The sequence below is a fragment of the Notolepis coatsorum genome, assembly GCF_963971535.1.
Source record: "Notolepis coatsorum genome assembly, chromosome: 4".
NCBI lineage: Eukaryota > Metazoa > Chordata > Actinopteri > Aulopiformes > Paralepididae > Notolepis > Notolepis coatsorum.
The window spans coordinates 163,277,972-163,302,601 of record NC_140168.1 but is presented as its reverse complement, the minus strand read 5'-3'; the positions used below and the strand labels follow the sequence as shown (position 1 = coordinate 163,302,601).

The 24,630-nt window shown below is 43.3% G+C and overlaps 1 protein-coding gene across 2 annotated transcripts in view; it reads right to left on the bottom strand.

Annotated features, from left to right (window-relative positions):
* LOC311227288 (ras-related protein Ral-A) overlaps positions 1 to 22,903 on the bottom strand; it is a 62,949-nt gene extending 40,046 nt beyond the window's left edge. For both annotated transcript variants that reach the window (XM_084312885.1, XM_084312886.1), the window contains exon 1: positions 22,397 to 22,903. The gene's annotated coding sequence lies outside the window, so the exon portion shown is untranslated. The remainder of the gene's footprint in view (positions 1 to 22,396) is intronic.
* Positions 22,904 to 24,630: the final 1,727 nt, after the last annotated feature.

The window sequence follows — 24,630 nt, the reverse complement described above, 5'->3', positions numbered from 1 at the left end:
TAAAGCTAACCACTATTTGTAACAGCCACGTTACCATATTTGTAATAATGTAAATCATTGTGTCGTTGTACATAGTGTATGCAACGTTAGCAGCTAACGTAGCTTAGCTTGGTAGCCGCCATTCTTGAAACTCCTAACAAAGCCAGAATTAAAATGGTTCTCTCCTCTTTGTATACCTTTGTCCTCACAAGTATTCTGCCAGGGAACTTATGGACATGACAATAGTAGTTATAAGGTGTTTGATCATTGTGTCGTTGTACATATTGTGTATGCAACGTTAGCAGCTAACGTAGCTTAGCTTGGTAGCCGCCATTCTTGAAACTCCTAACAAAGCCAGAATTAAAATGGTTCTCTCCTCTTTGTATACCTTTGTCCTCACAAGTATTCTGCCAGGGAACTTATGGACACGATAATAGTAGTTATAAGGTGTTTGATCATTGTGTCGTTGTACATATGCACAGAGTGCAGCTAAAGGGGCTATTGTAGTGGGTGCTATGGACATAATTCACCCTTGTATTGTTTTGATGTATTGATGGGGCACTGTCACTTTAAGGCGAGACACTGCAGGTGAATAGTCAAATATACTTTTTTTGTTGATTTTGAGATTGTTATATTTTGCTTCCTAAACATGTCTTCTATGAAACTAGTCACAATAAAACGTCAACAACACACATTTAGTTGTTTATTTTACATCATTTTGCCTTATTGCATCCATAAATGTGCACATATTTAATGGGGAAGTGCCTCATTTGCATATATAAACATAAATTTCAGAAAACTTGCAATATATTATTTCTTAGTTTATATGTACATAACAAATTGGGAAAGTTTCATAGTGATATCTATTCAAATATTTTTTGCCTATTAGGGGGTACTACACTGTACTACACTGTTTGTAGCCTGTGTGTAGTTCTGTTCAGTTCAATAACATAATTATTATTATTATTCAGTTATCAGGCATGTGTTTAGGTTGTCTATTACTAATGGTTTGATTAGGTATTGTGTTTGTAAATATCTGTTTAAAAAAAAAGTATGGCATTTTACAATACAGAACTTTGAAGGCGTTTTCCCAAAAATGAGTTTTAAGAGTTTTTCCTCATACTCTGAGCCAGAAATCTCCACTTCAGTAGCACTCACATACACCAAACCTTCCAGTTCTATTCATATCTATGTTCTGAAGGTATTTACAGAAGGGTTTGTTGATATCGCATTCATCCCCTGATTTATATCACATTTTATTCCTAAAAACATGGCGAAATATGGAATTTTACCATAAAAATGGACTGAATGGAGTATTTTCTGATTTATGGAGTGATAAAAAGAGATATCCAAAATCCCCTCTGTAATAACCTTTGGCTCTAATATGTCAACAAAATGAAACTATAATTTTGAAAATGGCTTTATCCAATGTTCAGATTTCTGTCCTGGAATTATATGCAAATTAGTGCATATTTAAGTAGATCATGCCTCATTTGCATATTTAAACATACAATTTCAGAAAACTTGTAATACAAAAAAGTCTTGTCTTAATATAAGTAATCAACTGGGGAAGTTTCATTGTGATATCTATTAGTTAATTTTTTTACCCTATTCACCTGCAGTGTCTCCCCTTAAGGAGGTTGGTTGGGGTTGGGCTTAGAGAAGACGCGCTGGTGGAATGTCATTGATAAAATGTTTGTTTACTACGGGCTGTCGGAGCACGGCATAGATCTGACAGCTGTCACTGGTGCTAAAAATATAATAAATGACACACGGCTTGGTGTTGTCGCAAGATAGAAATTGTGCGTTTCTCCTTTCCGACGATTTCTACATTGGTGACCCTGTTATAAGTTTTGAAGACGCTTCCACGGCAACATGTCTACGAACGCAGTTTCGCTGAAATTACCTGAGTTCTGGGAGTCGTCAGCCTCGGCATGGTTTGCGCAAACAGAGGCACAGTTCGAGCTGCGTGAGATTACCTCGGATACCACAAGATATTATTATGTGGCGTCAGCCCTGGGAAGTTCGACAGCCAGCAGAGTGGTGAGCCTCCTCAAGAACCCTCCGGCTCGAGATAAATATCACACGATCAAGTCTCATCTATTAAAGACATTCGAACTTTCCGATACCGAGGGGGCCAGCCGGTTGTTTTCTTTGCAAGGGCTCGGTGATAGCAAGCCATCGGAGCTCATGGATAGGATGCTGGATTTATTGGGAGAGCACAAGCCTGATTTCCTTTTCATGCAACTTTTCCTGCCTTCTCCGGTTCGGGCCGCTCTGGCCAACACCACTATAGACGATTGCTGCGCTCTGGCCGAGGAGGCTGATACGTTTTTTTTGGCTGGTCAACAGCACTGTGCAGCGGCAGTTTTCCCAACCCAAGCCTTTGTTTCACCGCCGGGAGACTGGAATATCACAGCCGCAGCCCCTCGCCAGCAGCGTGACGCGGGGCTGTGTTTTTATCATGCACGGTTTGGAACTAAAGCCAAGCAGTGCCGCCCGCCGTGCAGCTTCAGTGGGCCGGGAAATGCCCGGGCCGGCGCTCGTTAGTGGCCATGAGCATCGGTCGGGCTGGCAGGCTACCGTTTGTCCAGGACACCATCTCCGGGCGGCGTTTCATGTGCGACACGGGCGCGCAGAGGAGCGTCTTGCCGGCTTCTAGAGTGGACATCCTATCCGGCGGACACGGACCCCCCATGGAGGCCGCCAACGGCACCCCCATCTGCACATACGGCACCAGGTATGTCGAAATGTGTTTTAGTGGCCAACGGTTTGGCTGGGACTTTATCACAGCTAATGTAGCCATCCCTCTTCTAGGCGCTGATTTTTTGTGTGATTATGGACTGTTAGTGGATGTTAAAAATTGCCGCTTAATTGATGCCATTACGTTCTGCTCTTATGCTGGTGCGCTTGGGGGTGCAGACTCCATCAGACTCTCTAGCATGCTCTCCGCCGCAGATGAGTTTCAACACCTTCTCGCCGAGTTCCCGGGCCTCACGCGGCCCACGTTCTCATCATCTACAGCCAAGCATGGAGTGGAGCATCATATCGCCACGACCGGCCCTCCGGTCTATGCCCGGGCTCGGCGCCTCGACCCGGTCAAGCTCAGCATTGCCAAGGCAGAGTTCGAGAACATGGAACGCCTCGGCATTGTCCGTCGCTCCGACAGCCCATGGGCCTCCCCCCTCCACATTGTCCCCAAGCCGGGAGGGGGGTGGCGCCCATGTGGCGATTACCGCCGGCTCAACGATGCTACGACGCCGGACCGGTACCCAGTCCCGCACGTTCAGGACTTTTCTGCCCGCCTTTCAGGGAAATTAATGTTTTCCAAGGTGGACCTTGTGCGTGGGTATCATCAGGTGCCCGTCCAACCGCTGGACGTCCCCAAAACAGCAGTCATAACTCCATTTGGGCTATTTGAGTTTCTGCGCATGCCATTTGGCCTAAAAAACGCTGCACAGACGTTCCAGCGCCTTATGGACTCTGTGCTACGAGACTTGGATTTTCTTTTTGTATACTTGGATGATATCCTCATAGCCAGCGCCTCTAAGGCTGAGCACATGTCCCACCTCAGGATGCTTTTTGAGCGGCTAAATGAGCATGGACTGATAATCAACCCGGCCAAATGCCAGTTTGGGCGGTCGACCATTGACTTCCTGGGGCACAGAGTCACTAAAGAGGGAGCGGTCCCTCTTCCCATGAAGGTGGAAGCTGTGATGAATTTTCCCTGGCCGCCCACGGTTAGGTCACTGCAGGAGTTTCTCGGAATGATCAACTTTTATCACCGCTTTATTCCCCAGGCGGCTCGGATTATGCAGCCTTTGTACGAGGCCCTTAGGGGTAAAGCGCCAAAACATGCTGTCGACTGGTCTGCAGAGAGAGACAAAGCTTTTCTGGATGCCAAGGCTGCCCTAGCCAACGCCACCATGCTGGCATATCCTTCCTTTAAGGCCCCGATCTCCATCACCTCCGACGCCTCAGATTTTGCCGTGGGCGCAGTGTTTGAACAGTGGGTAGGCGGGGCTTGGCAGCCGCTCGCTTTTTTCAGCTGCCAGTTAAGCCCCAGCGAGCGGAGGTATAGCACCTTCGATCGGGATCTCCTCGGCCTCTACCTTGCCATTTCGTTTCCTGCTGGAGGCCCGCCAGTTCACGGCCTTCGTGGATCACAAGCCGCTGACGTTCGCCATGGCCAAGGTGTCTGAGCCATGGTCCGCCCGTCAACAGCGACAGCTCTCATATGTCTCAGAGTTCACTACTGACATTCAACATGTGGCAGGTAAAGCAAACCTTGTTGCAGACTACCTCTCCCGGGCTGTAGCGGGTGCTGGATTACACCGTCATTACAACGTCATCTGGGGCTGGATTACACCGGTATGGCGGCAGACCAGGCTACCGACCCTGAAGTGCGAGATTTCAGGTCAGCCACCTCAAGCCTGCGGTTAGAGGATGTGGTTTTTGACAGCGCTCCCACCACACTCCTGTGTGATGTCTCTATGGGACAGCCCCGCCCCATCGTTCCCACAGGATGGAGGCGGCGTGTTTATGACGCTGTTCACAGCCTCTCCCACCCGGGAAAGAAACCTATGCAGACTAGTGTCCGCCAAGTTTGTCTGGCCTGGGCTTAGGAAAGATGTGAGAGACTGGGCTGACTCCTGTTTGGAGTGCCAGCGCGCTAAAGTGTACCGTCACACCAAGGCCCCCCTGCAGCACTTCCCTGTACCTGAAAGGAGGTTCGACCACGTGAACGTTGACCTAGTGGGCCACCTGCCCCCCTCACACGGCTTCAGTTACCTCTTTACTATGGTAGAAAGGACTACCCGTTGGCCAGAGGCAGTTCCACTGTCAGCCACGACGTCCGCCGAGGTGGCCAGGGCCTTTATTGGAACCTGGGTCGCCCGGTTTAGCACTCCAGCCGACATCTCTTCAGACCGGGGCCCAGAGTTCACGTCCGAGCTCTGGAACACGGTCGCCAAGAGCTTGGGCATGAAGCTACACCGGACTACGTCATACCACCCGCAGGCCAATGGGTTATGCAAACGCTTTCACTGCTCAATGAAAGCAGCACTTCGGGCCAGCCTTACTGACAGCGGTTGGGTCGACCGGCTCCCGTGGGTCATGCTTGGTCTCAGGACGGCCCCCAAGGAAGACCTTCAGACCTCCTCGGCCGAGCTGGTTTACGGTCATCCCTAACATTACTGCCCCCTGGTCTGCAGCCCAGCAGCGGACAGCGCTTCTGGAGAAGGCTACGGTATTCACACCGGTCCCCACCTCACAGCACGGCCTCCCCCGGTCGCACGTCCCTACAAGTCTGCAGTCAGCGGAATATGTTTTCATCCGTCACGATGCCCATCGGGACCCCTTGAAACCTCCATACGACGGTCCGTTCCGTGTCCAGGAGGCCGGAGACAAGTACTTTGTCGTGGACATGGGCGGGAAGCTGGAACACATTTCCATAGACCGCCTTAAACCGGCTCATGTGGACTTGGGCAAACCTGTTGGACTGACCCAGCCCCCACGGCGGGGACGACCCCCTACCTTGCCCAGTCTTCTGAGTAAGGCCCACGAGACCCCCTCGCCACCTATCCTGTGCCCGAGGGCCCTTAAGGTTTTCCCTGCAGAGGCACCGGCCGCTACAGGGGTCAGGCGGAGCAGTTATGGCAGAGTTCTCCGCCCTCCTGTTCATTGACTTTTGTTATGATGAATTCTGGGGGGACGTATGTAGTGGGTGCTATGGACATAATTCAACATTGTATTGTTTTGATGTATTGATGGGGCACTGTCACTTTAAGGAGGTTGGTTGGGGTTGGGCTTAGAGAAGACGCGCTGGTGGAATGTCATTGATAAAATGTTTGTTTACTACGGGCTGTCGGAGACTAGCACGGCATAGATCACACAGCTGTCACTGGTGCTAAAAATATAATGACACACGGCTTGGTGTTGTCGCAAGATAGAAATTGTGCGTTTCTCCTTTCCGACTATTTCTACACTATCGTATCAACATGCCGCAACGTGTAGCTAACGTAGCTTGCATGATGCGTGTGCAGTGCTTTGCCCCACAGGTCTGAGAAGAGGACCTGCGCATTTTACTCGTTCCCAAAACTTTTACATGCACGACAGTAGACATAATGCTAACGTTAGCGGGGTAACGTTAGCCAGAGCTATATAGCCAGCTTGATACTATGACCCGGGGACCAGTAGCGCTGCTGTACTGAACAGGCTGCCTAGTGGTAAATGTAGTTCTTTTTTTACGACATTAAAAACATTATAACTACCTTGTTTCAACCAGTTGTAGCTGGTCCATCTAAGTCTCCGACGATTAAACCCATTTGCGTCTTGTAAGGCGTCCATTTGGATCAAGGAAATAGCTTTCTGCACTCGTCAAAACTCCTTGTAGTGGATCAGAAGTAGGGGAAAGATACCCGACGTGACGTCATGGCCCTGATAGCTCTGATAAGCTTTTTAATTTGCTCGTGCATGTTATTCGTGCATGGACCTTTTTAACCATTTCTGAGTGGCATTTCCGGCGTCAAATGGAAAAAAATTAATAATGAAATTATATACCAATGATGTAAACTACCCATAATTGATCAGTAGGGTTTAACCTGCAAGTTGGGCTTTAAGGTTCTCTCTGGGAGTAACAAGGTTAAACAAAATCGAAAATGTCTACATCAGAGGAACGGCCCATGTTGAGCAGTTCGGGCAGAAAGTGAGAGAAGCAAGACTGAGATGGTTTGGACATGTGTGGAGGAGGGAGGTGGGGTACATCGGGAGGAGGATGCTGGAGATGGAGCTGCCAGGAAAGAGGAGGAGGGGAAGGCCCAAGAGGAGGTTTATGGACACAGTGAAGGAGGACATGCAGGCAGTGGGAGTGACGGAGGACGACGCAGATGACAGAAACAGATGGAAACGGATGATCCGCTGTGGCGACCCCTGACGGGAAAAGCCGAAAGAAAAAGAAGAAGAGGGTTACTTTTCAGGATAAATTAAATATAAAATGCGTTTTTATTATATTATATTATATTATATTATATTAACACCCCCTCTTCTCCCCTCTGAACGAATTACTAATCGATCTCGGGGCACACGCAAGCACAGAGCAGGAAGCAGGTAGCACAGAGCAGGATGGATGCACAGAGCAGGAAGCAGGTAGCACAGAGCAGGAAGCAGGTAGCACAGAGCAGGAAGCACAGAGCAGGAAGCAGGTAGCACAGAGCAGGAAGCACAGAGCAGGAAGCACAGAGCAGGAAGCAGGTAGCACAGAGCAGGAAGCAGGAAGCACAGAGCAGGAAGCAGGTAGCACAGAGCAGGATGGATGCAGAGCAGGATGCACAGAGCAGGAAGCAGGTAGCACAGAGCAGGAAGCAGGTAGCACAGAGCAGGAAGCACAGAGCAGAAAGCTTAAGATTAAGGATTGCAACATCATGATTTTCACAAAATCCTGGTTTAATAGCGGATTCACAACAGTGCTATTGAGCTACCAGGCCGTACTCTCTCTACAGGGCGGACAGAACAGCTGAGGTAGAGGTTTGTGCATAAAAAAGATTTGGTGCACAAACCACCATTGTGAGTCACTGCTCTGCTAACGTGGAATATATCATGATCAAGTGTAGACCTTTCCATCAGCTACCATTGTATTTGTGACTGCAGCCTATTAACTCCTGATGCTAATGCCAAGCTAGCAATGAAGGAACTATAATGCTGTCAGTGTCAGCAAACAGAACACAGAGGCAGCCATTATTGTTGCAGGAGAGTCTAATTCCAATGACATATTCCATACATATAACTGTATGATAGCATGTACAATAGTGCTGTATACCGTATAATATACATTTATATATATAATCAATCTGTCTGAATATACCTGCATATAGGCCTAATCCTTCTATATACCTACTTATACACATGCATATAACTAATACAACTCTGCATGATAGCATTATTTATTTTTACTGTATATATATATTATATATATAAATACAAATTATAGCCACATATGTCTGTACATAGTTGCATATAATCATTTGTACATATCTGTAGATACTGTACATATCCCTTACCCACTCTTACTAGTTACACTGCTGGCCAGTATGAATTACTACCATAGTGGAGAATTATCCGACGTTTTTCCCAATATATTTATCATTATTATCCTTCATTATTATCATGAGTAACATTTATTGTATACATTTATTGCATGAGTTAATTATTATCTGGTGCCGCCTAGTGGACACACTTTGGAGTACGCAGTACTCTGAGCAGGTAAGCTGTCTCTGCGCCGGCGCGTTGCGCTATTTAAGTGACACTCTCAGTCTAGACTGTAAGGTGAAAAGCCCTGTGGGCGAACTCTTGACTGGCCAACGGTAAGTTGCATTATATGCGCCGTTAATATCCGCATTTCTCTTTAATTCATATATCTAGTTATTAATTAATGCCGTTTGTTTTCCTTTTGTATAGGTAAATAATCTATAGACCGACTAAACGTCTGATTGTATGCTGACTGACTAAACGCTGACTGAATGGACAAGCTGACTATAGACTGACTAACGTCTGATTGTATGCTGACTGACTAAACGCTGACTGAATGTACAAGCTGACTATAGACCAACTACATGCAGACCAACTAATGTCTGGCTACACTGTTACCTGGCTAAAACGTCTGGCTACACTATCAAGTACCGGTTTCTAAATTGCAAACCTAACTATCAACGAACTATCATCAGAGACGACTTGGTTGAACATTACCAATACCATATCGACCTCTACTAACATTATCCACTAATGCTTGGATGTAAGCTACTACTGACTATCAGCTACAAGCTAACCACTTGTTTAATTGACCACCTGGTGATTATTATATCAAGGATGAACTGGATGCTGGACATCAAAGTCCTAATAAACGAACATTCTTATAAAGTCCGAATTGTTTCAATGGTTTAAGTAAAGTCATTTCGCCCACACCCTTCCAAGGGGGACATCTAGTTGACTCATTGACTGAGACTGCTAGATAATTGGACACAGTGTATTTATACCTGTATCACGGTGTACATATTAATACTACAACTCTGTACATACATCTGATTAACACTATTACTCAGTTAGTACTCATATATATCTTATATCTCGATTAATCACCTGTACATTGTATATTATTATTGCACTTTACCATTACATTTGCACCCTGGTTGGATGCCAAACTCATTTTCATTGTACTGTACCTGTATGATGACAATACATTTTAATCTACATTTTACATTTACATTTAGCTGACGCTTTTATCCAACGTGACTTAGAGATTCTGTAAGACAAGTCAGCAGGAAGGGTACAGCTCTATCAGCTAAGTAACAATGGGTCTCATTCCCGAAAATTTTCCAAAGAGTTATTTTGGAAGACTTATCTTGGAACTGACTGAGACAGAATCAATGACAAGTTCACTCTGAGTAGGGCTGGGCGATATGACGATATTATATAAATATCGGGTACAGTTCATTAACACTTTGGTTGCCTAAGGTTAAATTAATGATATACCATAGATTGCCAGCGCTATTTGTCTATGGAGAAAGTCCCCTTCTTTGCAGGGCTATAACTTTTTAAATTCTATTGCTACATTGCCATTATTAGGGCCCATTCAAAGTCCTATATGTATTGTTCATTGTGTAGCAACGTTAAACTTTTTCATTCACATATTCATAGTAAAGTATGGTCTAATGTATAAGTATGTTTTCATCTCTTTCTGCAGCTTTCTCCAGAACGTGATATATAGCCCCAAATGCATTATATTGATGATGAAATACAGTTTGATGGCAATCAGCGAGATATAAAAAATTCCAACTAGACGTACTTCTAGAAGTTACTACACGTCATCTGATGTTGACCGGATGGGCGAGGGGGCGTTTATAATTCCGTGGGCAGCGTTATACCAATCATCTAATGTGGGTCAAATGTTGATAATATCAGTTATTATCGAAGACGGTAACGTTACACGCTGAAACTCACCCCAGTCTCCGCGCGCCGTTGGGCGATCATCGTCGAGTAGAAATTTTATCATTATGGGATATATTATTACCCGGTCCATCTCCAGCTTGTATAATGGTATATACGTCCAAATCATGTTGTTTATCGAGTTATTGGCAATCGATCGCTATGTAGAGTGACGAGCTAGAGTCACGGGACATGTACCGAGTGGCCGGAAGCAATACGGACGTCTAGCAAAACCTCTAGTGCGCTTCCTGTTAAGCGCTTGCGCCGATCGGCCACCAGATGGCGCTCCTGAACCGCCAGAGAGCTCAGTGGGTCCTGCTGATGGATCTCAGGCCAGCGGAGGGACATTATGAATCCGATCGCAGATTTTTGAAATATTGATATAAAGACGACGTACAGCGTCCCCCGGCAACTTTAGCATGGCCAGCAAAGACGTCTAAAGACGGCTCCCGGCACCCAAAGTGTTAACGATACACTTTTTAAACGTATCGTGGATATCGTGATGTTTTGCCCAAGAGGATTGTGTCGCGTCAATCAGGTCCACACGTTCAAACAACGCCGCCCCCACACACACACTACTGCATCAAAGTTACTACTTATGATTAACAAAGGCATTCATTTTGTGGCATTAACGTTATATAGTTACACATTCAATAACATCAGCGTATTTACCCGAACATAGCAACATCCGAGGACGACCTAGATAGATAGCAAGCATTACTCGTTCATATCTCAGCCCGTGCCGAGTTGTGCCCATTCTGCGGTCTGTTAATAAAGTTTTCAATCAGACAGATGTATGGAAAGGCTTTTATTATAACATTCGTTGCAGTAAAATCATTATGCCTCGTTTAGTCATCCTGCGGAGCGCTGGTAATCTAGTCGTCGGCCGCGGGGGGCTAACGTTAGTAGCTATGTTGTGAGCACTCGTCAAAATCAATGGAGGACCCTGGAAGTAAAAAACGAATACACGCTTACCGATTGGTGCTAAGAACAGCAGGGCGGGTGCAAGCGGTGTGACGTAATTGGCAGACTCGACTGTCAATCAAAATTATTCTGTTTGCCGTCTGAATTAATGAAAACTTTATTAACAGATTGCAGAATGGGTACAATACAGTACAGTAGACTGGAGGATGAAGACCAGAAAAAGACTTTCGGCTTTTTTACATAAGGGTCCTCCATTTTCAATTCATCAAAACATTTAGAGACATACAAATATACAGTAGTATCATTAAAATGCTATTTATTGATTGATTGATTGATTTAAAACTTTATTAACATATTGCAGAATGGGTACAGTACAGCTCAATACATACAATTGTTAAGGGGATGCAGACCAGAGAAAGACTTTCGTCTTGTTTACATCAGGGTCCACCATTTTCAATTAATCATATTTCATATCTAAATCATATAATATCTCATTGCTAAATATATGCAATATATAATCTAATAATCCAATAATCTAAATCTAATATATAATATAAAAATGCTAAATGCATGGGTATTTTATTTTGTCTTTAATGTTAGCTTGCAAACTCAAATACTGTCTTGGTAAGCCTCATAATGAATTGTTTGGGGGAAAAAAGAAAAACATTGTGATGTGTATCGTGTATCGCCGAAAGGTCAGAAAATATCGTGATATCATATTTAGGCCATATCGCCCAACTCTTGAGTCCCGGCGTGAAACGGTCGCACCTGTGACATGATCTGATATCTGCTTGGCGAATGTGATTCTGTCTGCGCAGTATACTGTAGCCTACGGCGTAATGAATGAACGCAGTATAGGCTTATTATTCCATTAATGCCTACGGTGTAATGAATGAACGCAGTATAGGCTTATTATTCCATTAATGACTTGTTGCATTAGGATTTAGTAGATACTATATGCTCTGCCCTATGTACAGTATAGGTACAGTCTAGGGGTGCACCGATGTATCGGTCGGGTATCGGTATCGGCCGATAAGTGCCTTGTTGACTGCAATATCGGCCGATAAGCTCGAATGTGCCGATGGCAGTAGCCGATAAATTCAGTCGCGTCCTGCCAACGGCGCCGCCCCCAGTCCCCCACACACAAGCTACTGCATCAAAGTTACTACTAAATATTCAACATTCTCTTTTGAGACTCCGCTTCAGACTCTTATCATTTGGCACTAAAAGCTAAACATTGTCACCGATATGGCTGTCCGCAACATGTCATTAATTGTGTACGCGAGGTGGTCGCTCAGTGACGACGCTAACATGAGCTAGGTTAGCTAGCATGAGCTACCGGAAGATGGAAGACTAACGTTACTGGTGAAAATGTGATTTACGTTGGAATACTCCTTTGCCAACTTGCTGTACTTTGCTTGCAGGTCTGCAGCCATTATTGCTGGATTATGAATAGCCCCAACTTTAGCCAACGTAACGTTATGGTAGGGGTGGACGGTATAAACGGTATACGGTATAAACGGTATTAATTTGCTCTACGGTATGGATTTTGACTATACCGTGTAACCGGTAGAGCAGCTCTAAAATAGCAATGATGTCATGTAACCACAGCGCGACTATTTCAATCGCATTTGCCCCTAAAAATAGATAGAATTAGTCATAGATAATAGATATGTGCAAACTGGAAAAAGTTATTTAGGAGGCTTCGCGCAGTGGGCGTGTCAACACGCAATTGTCATTTCATAATAAACACATATCACCGCGGCGCACAGCAAGTTTCAATTTCAGTTCCTGGCATTTTTAACCAGTGGAGAAAGGTAAGAGATGTCCCTATCGTTTTTCTTATATGAATTATTCTCTACGTTAATAAAACATACCTGGTGATCAACTACAGTTTGCTGTAAACATTATGATATGCGTGTAGTGTTATGATAACGACGGCTGCAGCGGGAGCCGGGAGGACGGCTGCAGCAGTGGATTTGCGAATAGCATGCAGCTGCAGAGCCGCAGAGCCAGCGGCGCTTTCAGGTCAGGTCCGCTCAACAGCGCCCCCCCACCCAACGGCTGAAAGCTGTGACCAGACCTGAAAGCGCCGCTGGCTCTGCGGCTCTGCAGCTACATATGCTTCTAGCAAAATCCAGCATCCAGCCCGGCTGTTTGCAATGGGAGCAGCACGGACTCTGGACTTATTTTATTTGGAATATAATGACTTTATACGCAAAAGTAGCCTAGTTTTAAGTTAAAATATTATAAATCTACATGCCTTGAGGATGTCATTCTTTATATAGCCTGCCTATCAGGCAAAAAAAAATATTCTAACGGAAACACTGATACCGTGATATATACTGTTACCGTCTATGCTTCAAATTATACCGTGATATAAATTTTAGACTATACCGTCCACCCCTACGTTATGGCTAAACCTTTAACGTTAGTTAACGCTAGCTTTCGGTTAGCTGTTCAATGCTATTAATAACACAACCAAGGCAAAGTAAAATATATTGTTGGTTTCCTGTTGGTTGTCAGTTTGGCCATGGGTAGGTAGGGAATTTATTTTATTTTATTTTTTTATTTTATTCTTTCCCACAGCGACTATGGATAGGGAATTTCTTTATTTAATTAAAATGTTCACAACAACATGGATGCATGTACTCTGCCAGCATGTTTAATATCCATAATACTAAATGTTTGACTAAGATTTCTATGAAACTTTATTCTATAAAAAAAAAAAAATAATAATATATATATATATAATTTTTTTTAAAAACTCATAAAATATATTGGGTCGCACCTAAATCGGCAGGGTCGGTCGGCAACCGGAAACCAACTATTAATTTTGTTAGGCCCAAGCGAACCCATCACAGCTCCCCGTCAACACCCCTCTCTCTGGAAGATAGCATTTAAGAAAGTATCTGCTGTTAAAATGACACAAACATTCGTTTTGTGGCATTAACGTTATATAGTTAGTGTTACACCAGCGTTTCCGTTAGCCGGTAATTACCGGTATTTGACCGGCAAAAGTCCGACATATTTAATCTCTCCGGTCTTAATGTCCGGTGAAAATAATTCCCTGAGTCTAAGCACAATTTGATCATTTGAATTGTATTAAAATAGGCTAAAATTAAATAGCCTATGCGATGAACGAAACGATCATTACATTTGTTTCCTCGTTGCTTCTAATAATGACAACGACGTTGTCAGCGAGAGCTTAGTGCTGGGTGTGCAAACTTTTGTGAAGCTGCAGAGCCGGAGCAGCAGCAGCACAATGCAGTATTCCAGCAGTACTCCAATTCAGCCATTTTCAATTCAATGTTGGGTGGGGGGCGCTGCTGTGCGGTCCCCAGAAAAGAGCCAATAACAGCTGAATCAGCTGCTCTGCAGCGCCATACTCTTTGCAAATAAGTCGTTGCGAGGTGGAGAGTCGTCACGCAAAGTAAACCCACGATAATGTTGCCGTCTCTCTCTGCCAAATTTCTCAGTTCTTCGCTTGATATAATTAATACAAATGTCCAATATAACGGAATTCGTTAGCTCATAAAAATGTGATTATAACAGACTGTTGTTTATTAATGTCGGGCGACTGCCCACAGACACCTATTTGATTTAAAGTCGGCAGCAGCACGAGTCTCGGGACTTATTTTATTTGGAATATAATGACTTTATACGCAAAAGTAGCCTAGTTTTAAGTAAAAATATTATAAATCTACATGCCTTGATGATGTCATTCTTTTGTTTTGTTGTCATTCTTTTGCCTATCAATTGTTTTTAAGCTCAATAAACTCTGACCGGAATTTCTCTCATTTGACCGGTAGATTATCTACCGGACACTGAGGCCGGCAACAATTTTTTCTAACGGAAACCCTGTGTTACACGTTCAATAACATCAGCAAGCATATTATTTACCCAGAGATAGCAAGCAAGCAAGGCATTACTCCGTTCATTTCCATTCCGTTGCTCATTCCGTACCCAACTACCCATTCTGCAATCTGTTAATAAAGTTTTCAACCAGACAAATGTATAGAAAGGCTTTGTTTTATTATAACATTTGTTGCAGTAAAATCATTGTCTCGTTTGGTCATCCTGTGGAGCGATGGTCGGCGGGCAGCTAACGTATTAGCTACGTTAAGTTTGTTGTGCTCTCGCAAGCAGATCAATGCCCGAAAGTAGAAAATGAATAAACGCTTGCCGATTGGTGGTAAGAACAGCAGGAGGTGGGTGCTAGCGGTGTGGCGTAATTGGCCGAATCGACTGTCAATCAAAATGGTTCTATTGCATTGGTTGAAAGCTCTGGTTGAGAGAATAGTATCCATCTGCAGGCCGCCTGACGATACTGGGAGAGGGATAGTGATACATGGCATGGTGGAATTAATACCATAAACATATTTCTTGATGTTTCCTTTTTTTAAGTAAGTAAAGAGGCCTACAAATACACATACAAATATACAGTAGTTTCATTAAAAAAAAATTATTTAAAAAAATTAAATTAAAAAAAAAATATTAAAGAAAATTACAAATACTTATTTTTTGCCATAAGTATCGGTATCGGTATCGGCCGATTGTGTTAGTTGAACAATCGGTATCTGTGGCCAATTTTCATATCGGTGCATCCCTAGTACAGTCTGTACTTATACTGTACGTAGGGCAGAGGCGGCAGAGGCAGAGCATATATAGTATCTACTAAATCCTAATGAAACAAGTAACTAGAATATATTAAGCCTATACTGTTCATTAGACACGTAGGCCATACTGGCGCACACAAGACTTGCTATTTCCATGCGATTAGCTTTAGTTCTTATTTATTTATTTATCCACTGTAATTTCAGTGTGTGTATATAGGCTATATAGTGTATTTCAATATAAGTTTAATTGATTAATGATATATTCAAATGAATGCAGGTTTATAGCTATATCAACCCCCTCCAATGTACAGTAAATGACCAAGTATGGTTTTGTCAATATTCCAATGTACAGTTTTGCTTGTACAGTGTCCCCCACCCACCCCTCCTACCCAATTGTGTTTGAATATCTGAGTAATTAAAGTAATTATACATGTGTCCAAAATAGCTGGTTCAGATATGATTAAGCAGCTGCCCTGTGATCAGATTAATCCACATTATTTATTTTTCTGACATCAAATGCGTAATTTCTTATCGTACAAATATTGTCATATTTATTTTAATTATGATTAAGTAATTAATTCCAAGGAGGCCTGTAGCGTTAACATGAAGGAATCACTATGAGAACACAGTCTGTCAAGTTAATACAATTTTCAATTAGTCAATCAATCATAAGAGTGCTCCTCAGCACTCTTAAATCTGCTCTCAGCCACGCTCGAATCTGATCTCAGGAAAATTTGGGGACTCGCGCTACCAGCCCTAATATGTCTTAAATGGGCAGAAACGTAAATTCGTTCAGGAATGAGACCCAATGTTCATCAAACAGTGCTGAAACTTGGGTGCTGCAGTGTTGAGTGCATAGTAGTAAAGACATATTAGTAATATAGAAGTAGGAAGGGTGCATGATGGTATAAAACAGTATATACAGGCGAAAGATTGGTCGGGTTTCGGCTGTCGTAACTGTGGTGGGAAGTTCGTTCCACCATTGTGGAGCGAGGACCAAGAATAGGCGGCTTCTCTTCTAAATCAAATCTAATATCGCTGTGAGACACAACCAGAGAAGCTTGAGTGCAGGGCCAGCCATGCAGATTGCAGTAGCTGTCGGTCAAACAAGTGACCATCAGGCTTCTACGCGGTCAACCAAAAGCAGTGGGATTTGAACCCATGATGTGGCCAAGTTCAGCTCCAACTCCATAGTGAAGTTTGCGGACGAGACAGTGGTGGTGGGGCTGATCTCGGACAACGACGAGAAGGCCTACCGGGAGGAGGTTGAGGTACTGGAACGCTGGTGCCAGGACAACAGCCTGCTCCTGAACATTGGTCAAACCAAGGAGCTGATCGTGGATTATAGGAGAGGACAGCAGGAGACACACACACCACTGAGGATAAACAGGGCTACGGTGGACAGGGTGAGCAGCTTTAAGTACCTGGGGGTCCACATCTCAGAGGATCTGACATGGACAACACACATAGATAGACTCAGTCGTAAAAAAGGCGAAGCAGCGCCTCTACCTGAGACAGTTAAGGAAGTTCAGAGTATCATGCTGGACCTACAAAAGGCCTTTGACACGGTCAATCACTCCATTCTGATTGACAAGCTAAAAGCTTGGTTTTGATAGTCTATCGGTGAGCTGGATGCAATCCTACCTTGAGGGGAGGGAACAGATGGTGGAGGTAAACGGTACCCTACCCCCCCCCCCTCACAGTGAGCTGTGGTGTTCCACAAGGAAGCATACTAGGACCGCTACTATTCCTAATTTATGCAAATGACATGTCGTCAGCTTGTGACTGCAACTTGTTCCTGTTTGCGGACGACTCAGCCCTGCTGGTCTCTGACAAGAACAAGTTAAAGGTTGAAAAAACCCTCAGCTCGGAACTAGGCAGAATCTGCATATGGCTCGCTGATAACAAACTATCATTACACATGGGCAAAACAGAGTCCATTCTCTTCGGTTCAAATAACAAACTCAGCAAGACCGACGGCTTCTCAGTTACAGTGGGTGACAATATTGTCACAAGGAAAGATGAAATTACCTACCTGGGTTCCATCCTAGAGGCTAATCTCTCCTGTGACAAAATGGCATCCAATGTAATAAAAAAAAAGTCAACCAACGAACACGATTCTTGTACCGGATCTCCTCTCTGGTAAACAAGAATACCCTGCAGACTCTGGCAGGAGCACTCATTCAGGGGTACTACGACTATGCTTGCACCTCATGGTACCAAAGCACCTCAAAGGCGCTAAAAACAAAATTACAAACATCTCAAAACAAACTGGTCAGACTACTGCTTGACCTTATTCCTAGAACCCACCTCACCCCTGCCCACTTTGACAACCTAGGATGGCTTAGAGTAGACGACAGAGTACAGCAACTTGCAATGGGCCTGGTCTACAAGATACACTACACGACCAAGGTACCCATGTACATGTCAAAATACTTCCCAAAGGTCAGTGAATACCACGATCACAACACCAGAGGGACCTCCACAAATCATGTTAAACCCAGATTCGGCTCAAATAAGGGACTAAACACGTTTCGCAATTATGCCACATCAATGTGGAACGCCCTACCCAAAGCTGTAAAGGAATGTGGATCACTACCCACTTTCAAAACCTCTCTCAAGGGACACCTACGGGAGACTGCAATTCAAAACTGGCCCCTGTAAATATCCTAACCCAACCCCCTCCAATGTACAGTCATTTACCTAGTATGGTTGTCAATAGTCCAATGTACAATTTTGTGTGTTTGTACAGTGTCTCCCCCCCCCCCCCCCCCTCAAAGTACAGTTTTGCTTGTTTATACAGTGTGTCTCCCCCCCCCCACCTCCAATGTAAATTACCCAGTATGGTTGTCAATATCCCAATGCACCCAACCCCCCCCCACCCAACCTCCTCCAATGTACAGTTTCTACGTCAAATGTATATACTCCCTTTTCTTGACTCCTTCTGTATCACAAACAGTACTGTATTTGCAAATCTGGTATGTCATAAATGTATAGATGTAGCAGTACTGACTATCTGTATGTCATGTATGTCATATATGTCCTGATGAATTGAAAATGGGGGACCCTGATGTAAACAAGACGAAAGTCTTTCTCTGGTCTGCATCCCCTTAACAATTGTGTGTATTGAGCTGTACTGTACTGTACCCATTCTGCAATCTGTTAATAAAGTTGTCAATCAATCAATCAATCAATCAATACTCCAGTCCTTCTACTCCGGAGCTGTAGAGAGCATCTTGACTGGAAACATCACTGCCTGGTATGGAAACAGCACGGCACACACAAGAAGGCCCTACAGAGAGTGGTGCGCTCAGCTGAGCGTACCACGGGTATTGCACTACCACCCCTGCAGGTTCTATACAACAAGAGGTGCAAATCCAGAGCCTGCAGAACAGCGTTTCCGTTAGCCGGTAATTACCGGTATTTGACTGGCAAAATCTGTTGAAGTCCGACAAATTTAATCTCTCCGGTCATAGTGTCCGGTGAAAATAGTTCCCTCTGGGCACAGTTTGATTATTTGAATTGTATTTGGATGGGCTGGAGTTGGGTGGCCTATGCGATGAACGAAACAATCATTGCGTTTGTTGTCGTTGCTTCGCTCAGCGAGAGCTTGCTGCTGGATTTGCGGAAGGCATGCAGCTGCAGACCCACAGAACCCACCAGCTTTGCTGGCACAGTGCGGTCCCCAGACCTGGAAAGCTGCTCTGCGGGTCTGCAGCTGGATGCTTCTTGCAAACTAACTGCGGCGCTCGCGCTGATATTGTTGGACCGGCTGCTTGGTGGAGCAACGATGAAACGAATGTAATGAATCGTTCGTCGCATGGGCTATTTAATTTTGGCCTGTTTTGGTACGGTTCGGGTGGTCAAGTTGTGCTTGGAGGGAGTTGTTTTCACCGGACATTATGACCAGCACCAAGTCGTTGGGACTAGGTGGAGATATACATCACGCAAACCCACGATAATGTTGCTGTCTCTCTGCCAAATTTCTCAGTTCTTCGCTTGATATAATTAATACAAATGTCCAATATAACGGAATTCGTTAGCTCATAAATGTGATTATAACAGACTGCTGTTTATTAATGTCGGGCCGACTGCCCACAGACACAGGTCTATTTGATTTAAAGTCGGCAGCAGCACGGAGTCTCTGGACTTATTTTATTTGGAATATAATGACTGTATACGCAAAAGTAGCCTAGCTTTAAGTTAAAATATTATAAATCTACATGCCTTGAGGATGTCATTCTTTATATAGCCTGTTGTTTTTAAGCTCAATAAACTCTGACCGGAATTTCTCTCATTTGACCGGTAGATAAAAATCTACCGGACCCTGAGACCGGCAACAATTTTTTCTAACGGAAACCCTGCTGCAGAATAATGAAAGACCCTCACCACCCCAACAACAGCCTGTTCATGCTGCTGAGGTCAGACAGACGCCTGCGAACACCAGCTACTAGGACAGAGAGACTTCGGCTCAGCTTCTTCCCCCAGGCCATCAGAGCCTTGAACACTGAACTCTCCACACACAAGCACACATGAACACACACACGACACACACACACTGTACACGCTCACACACTAGCAGCCACTTTAACATGAGCAAGCACACACTCGTGCTGCACACGCCCACACTTATGGCCACTAAGGAAAGGTCACTTTAAGAATAGTATAGTATAACTTTGAGATTGTATAAAGTAGCATGTACAGAAAGACCCAGTGCCTCATCCGTAGCTAACAGTGTATTGCACTACCACAGGACCTAGCATGTCCTACCATGCTCTGTAAATAACTTATGTACATATACCGATATGCCCTACTCTGTTTACTTGTTTTATTGCACAATGTCGTTCTATTGGATTCTATTATATGTTATTACTATTGTATTATGCACATCGTTGCGGGCAAGACCACCCGCATTTCATTGTATACTCGTATGCCTCGACAAAATAAAACTCTTGACTTGACTTTACTTGTTCTGACTCGGACTAGTACCAGAGTAGTACTGATGCCCCGTTCCCACCGTTTGAACACCTGGACCACTACCCGTCCCTAACCCTACCCACCCAGGCCATTATAAGATGATGGTTAGCGGTTTGATCAGGTTTGGTCACACAAGTATTGCATTAGCCAGAGGCATGGTGTTTATTTGGTGTCTACACAGGATAACAATCACAATAATCAAAGAGGACGTAAACTGAACTCCATTGTTTACTCTTATTGTTATACTCTAGACTCTGAACTGTTGCCTATACTCAATGTATAACCCATCACTGTTTACAACTGCCTTATACTGTAATAACAATAATACTTTATTTGTATAGCACCTTTCATACAAGAATTGCAGCTCAAAGTGCTTCACAGCAGTAAAAAAAGATAAAATGAGCACGAAATAGACAAAGTCAAGATAAGGCATAGAACATTAAATCACATAGTTTTTCATATTGGGATCTAACATCAACAACATATGCCTCTTTGTTTACTGTTTGATTGTCACTGATAAACATACAATCATGAAATTGGCAGAAACACATCAAAAACGAAGTGCTTGACTTCAGCACAGCCATATTTTAGATGTTTAGTTCTGTCAGAGCCGTAGGTCTTTCTCATATACTCTGTTCCCCCATTCTAAGGTGCATTATAGAACAATTTCAGTTCTGAATTACTGAATTACAGAACAACAGCAAAAAGTATGTCTAGTCTACCTAAGGTTTTATTCATTTTTAGGCACAATAAATAATAAGCCCAGAGCAGTACTTTGCTCTTAATAATACTGAGTTTCATTACAAAGTTGTAATCATAACTAGTACCTACCTTAACCTAGTATCCATATGACATTGTATGATAGCATCTACAATAATACTGTATATAATACATATTTATATCCACATGTTTGCGTATAGCTGCATATATTCCTGTTTACAAACCTGTATAATCCATATCTATATCTCTGTATCCCTTACCTACTCTACTAGTTATACCACTGTCCAGTATGGCTTTTACTACCATATTGTATAGATCTATACCTGTATCACTACATAATAAATATTACTGTAACAAACATCAGATTAGCATATTTACTTAGTACTCAAATTATATATATATACATTTTAATCACTTACATTACGTAGGCCTATATTTCTAATGCACTTTAATGTTGCCTTGCATTCTGGTTACATGCAGTCTTATTTTCGTTGTACTGTACTTGTGTTGTACAATGACAATACATTTTGATCGAATCCATCTCAAACAAGAAATGCATTACTAGGTTTGAAAGCAAATCTACTGATGATAAATTCTTCAGCATTAATTAGCCTATACTTTATTGGCCATCTGATGCAATAAAGTGTATCACTTTCTGAATTGTGAAAGTACAAAAGAAACGCCATCGAGTCTAGTCGTCGGACAAACTATATCCAACGCCAACAAATTCGTAATAGCATTCGCTAATCGCTAGGCTGCAATGTTGACATTAATGTGATCAGTTTGTGAACACACCCAGAACACAGCATCATGCAGGCAACTTGCAGGAGCTCAGCGTAACGTTAGCCGATGATGATGATGTGGGTGTGGTGGTGGACACTGCAGCTAAACCTCAGCCTGCTAGAACCAGTACAACAAATAAATAACCCAATCAAACCAACGCAGTGATGAGCCATCTACAAATAAAGCAATGGGCTAAAGCTATGGTCATTTCAACGAACGTTGTCATGTTGTAGATTAGACGAAGACCGGTCTGGTCAGTTTTAAAGTCACTAAACGTGTCTAGCTTGAAAATTAAGCTAGCTAACGTTAGCATCCTGGTAAACGTTGCTACCATTTAACGTTAGCTGGTCAAATCACGTGAAACATGTGTGAAATAATAAGTTACCGTACATATTTAAACTGGCTGACTCACTTACCTAAAAGATGGGTGTGTTGCCCGTGTTGAAGGCGGAGAGAGACTCCGGTGTCCTCGCTGCGGCTGCTAGCTGGTGGTTAACAGCTACTTGATGCTGCTATTCGCTCAAGCGATCTAGCTAGTAGTCGGTAGTGCTGAAGCGAAGCCTGCTCAATGCTCATTCAAAAGAGCACATCGACGAAACCGAGACTGTATTCTTCACCACCACCTCGGCGATGAATGGTTGGCGAAACCGTAAACGCTATGGTTCTCTGTGCAACGCGATAGAAGTCCATGCATGGCATACACTTGGCTACTAACGTTGACTGACTAGCAAGGCTCTCCGAGTGTCTGATTTAGCAGCAACAAGGCTCTCCGAGTGTCTGATTTAGCAGCAACAAGGCTCTCCCCCTGCTACCAAACGGGTTCGGGCATCGCTGAACGTGTCCGTCTGTTTTGATTGGAAAATAATTCGGGATGTAGTTAATAACACGCTGTCCAACAGTAGCAGGCAGCGGGATGACTCTGAACATGTTCTGGGTATTGGAGTGGGTAATAATGTCTGGAGTCGGTTATCCAGAGACGGATGTCGTCACGCACCGCCCATGGATTAACAATGTCGTCATCTCGCATGATGATGATGATGATGATGATGACTATTTGCAACTCTGCAAATCAGCTGTTATACACACTCACTCAAGAAAACACCCACATATGACAACATAACACAAGCAAACAAAAAAGCATGGTCCAGTTTTGACTGAATAGGCTCCATTACTACGCATATATATTGTCTATCTATAGATTTGACAGTGAGAATAAGTAAGTACCGTTTGCCTATAAACAAGCAGAATGGGGCAGGTGTACTGGTATCCTAATGGTCAAAGAAGAAAAACAACCCGAGCGTGTGCATCTGAGCAAGGGCAGTCACCAGATTATCTCTCTCTCTCTAATGGACCTGTTTAGTAACAACACTGGATGACTGTTTGTACTCGGAGGGGCCCGTCTGAAATTATGTGTAAACCAGCGCTTGGCCAATGTACCCTGTTATGTTGGGCCTATTTTGGAATTCTGCTTGTAGCCAACAGGTGTCGCTGGGGCAAACATTTGAAAATACTTTATTTAAATGTCATGATCAATTCTCCTGTTTTTACCTATTGCATACTTACTATGACTCTGAGTATTGTTTGAATACTAAAATATCACCCCCAGGCAATGGTCCACAACTAAAATCATTAGAGTTAGAGGAAACTGGTATCTATATCTTCTTGTCTCTCTCTGGAGAAGACGGTAAGCGAATTTCCCAAAATGTTGGCGTGTTCCTTTCAATTTATTTTAATTTAAGTATCTGTTTCCAACCTAAATTAAGTATTTTGAAAGTTTCAATTAACATCTAATTAATCTGTATGTAACAGGATGCACTGATACCACTTCATATTGACATATGCATTGCCGAGTCCTCGACTGAGATCCCATCCACTCACCTACTTGTACTTAACAGTATAGACTTGGACCAATCATTTAGGGTCAAATGGACAAAGAATTATAATTGGAGCCAACTTGCTTCAATTTGCCCAAAAAAATGTGAAAAGCATTCTTTTTCATTTTTGAACATGTTATACATGTCTCTTGCTACTGGGTTTTCAGTATTGAGGCGATACCCTGTTTTAGTCAAATCAATACTGCTATGATTCCTAACCATAGTCAGTGACCATGGCATAATGCATTATTCGGAGGTCCGAATACTTCACTGCTTTTTTCTTTTCTTAATTTTTTCTTTCCCCTGTAAAACCTTGAAGGAAAGCACAGGATACAAAATCTCCACCTTGAGTCAGTAGGGCTGGACCACATGGCCAAATGATCACATCTCATTATTTCACAGTATATTCAATATTTGTTTTCTTCCACTGTGGCGAAACAATTTTTGGTGCCTTTTTTAAATTAATTTGTCACGGTTCGGTTTTGCATTCATTTAGTTAGACAGTTATTGAGAGCAAATGTGTTTGGATATGGCCACCAGTGATGTCATCGGGACATTGAATCCTTGTCTTGTATTAATTACAGCTCCATGAAATGATGTAGATGAAACAATATCTAAACCTCGTCTTATAGGGACATCTACCTTATCATTATCAAAAAGCAGAAGTGTGCATTAGATTATCTGGAAAATAAATCAGCTTTGTTTTTTGGTGAAGTGCCCCTTTAAGTGTGAAGCCCAGATACCCTTTTAGCTGAATATTGATTGTACATCTACAC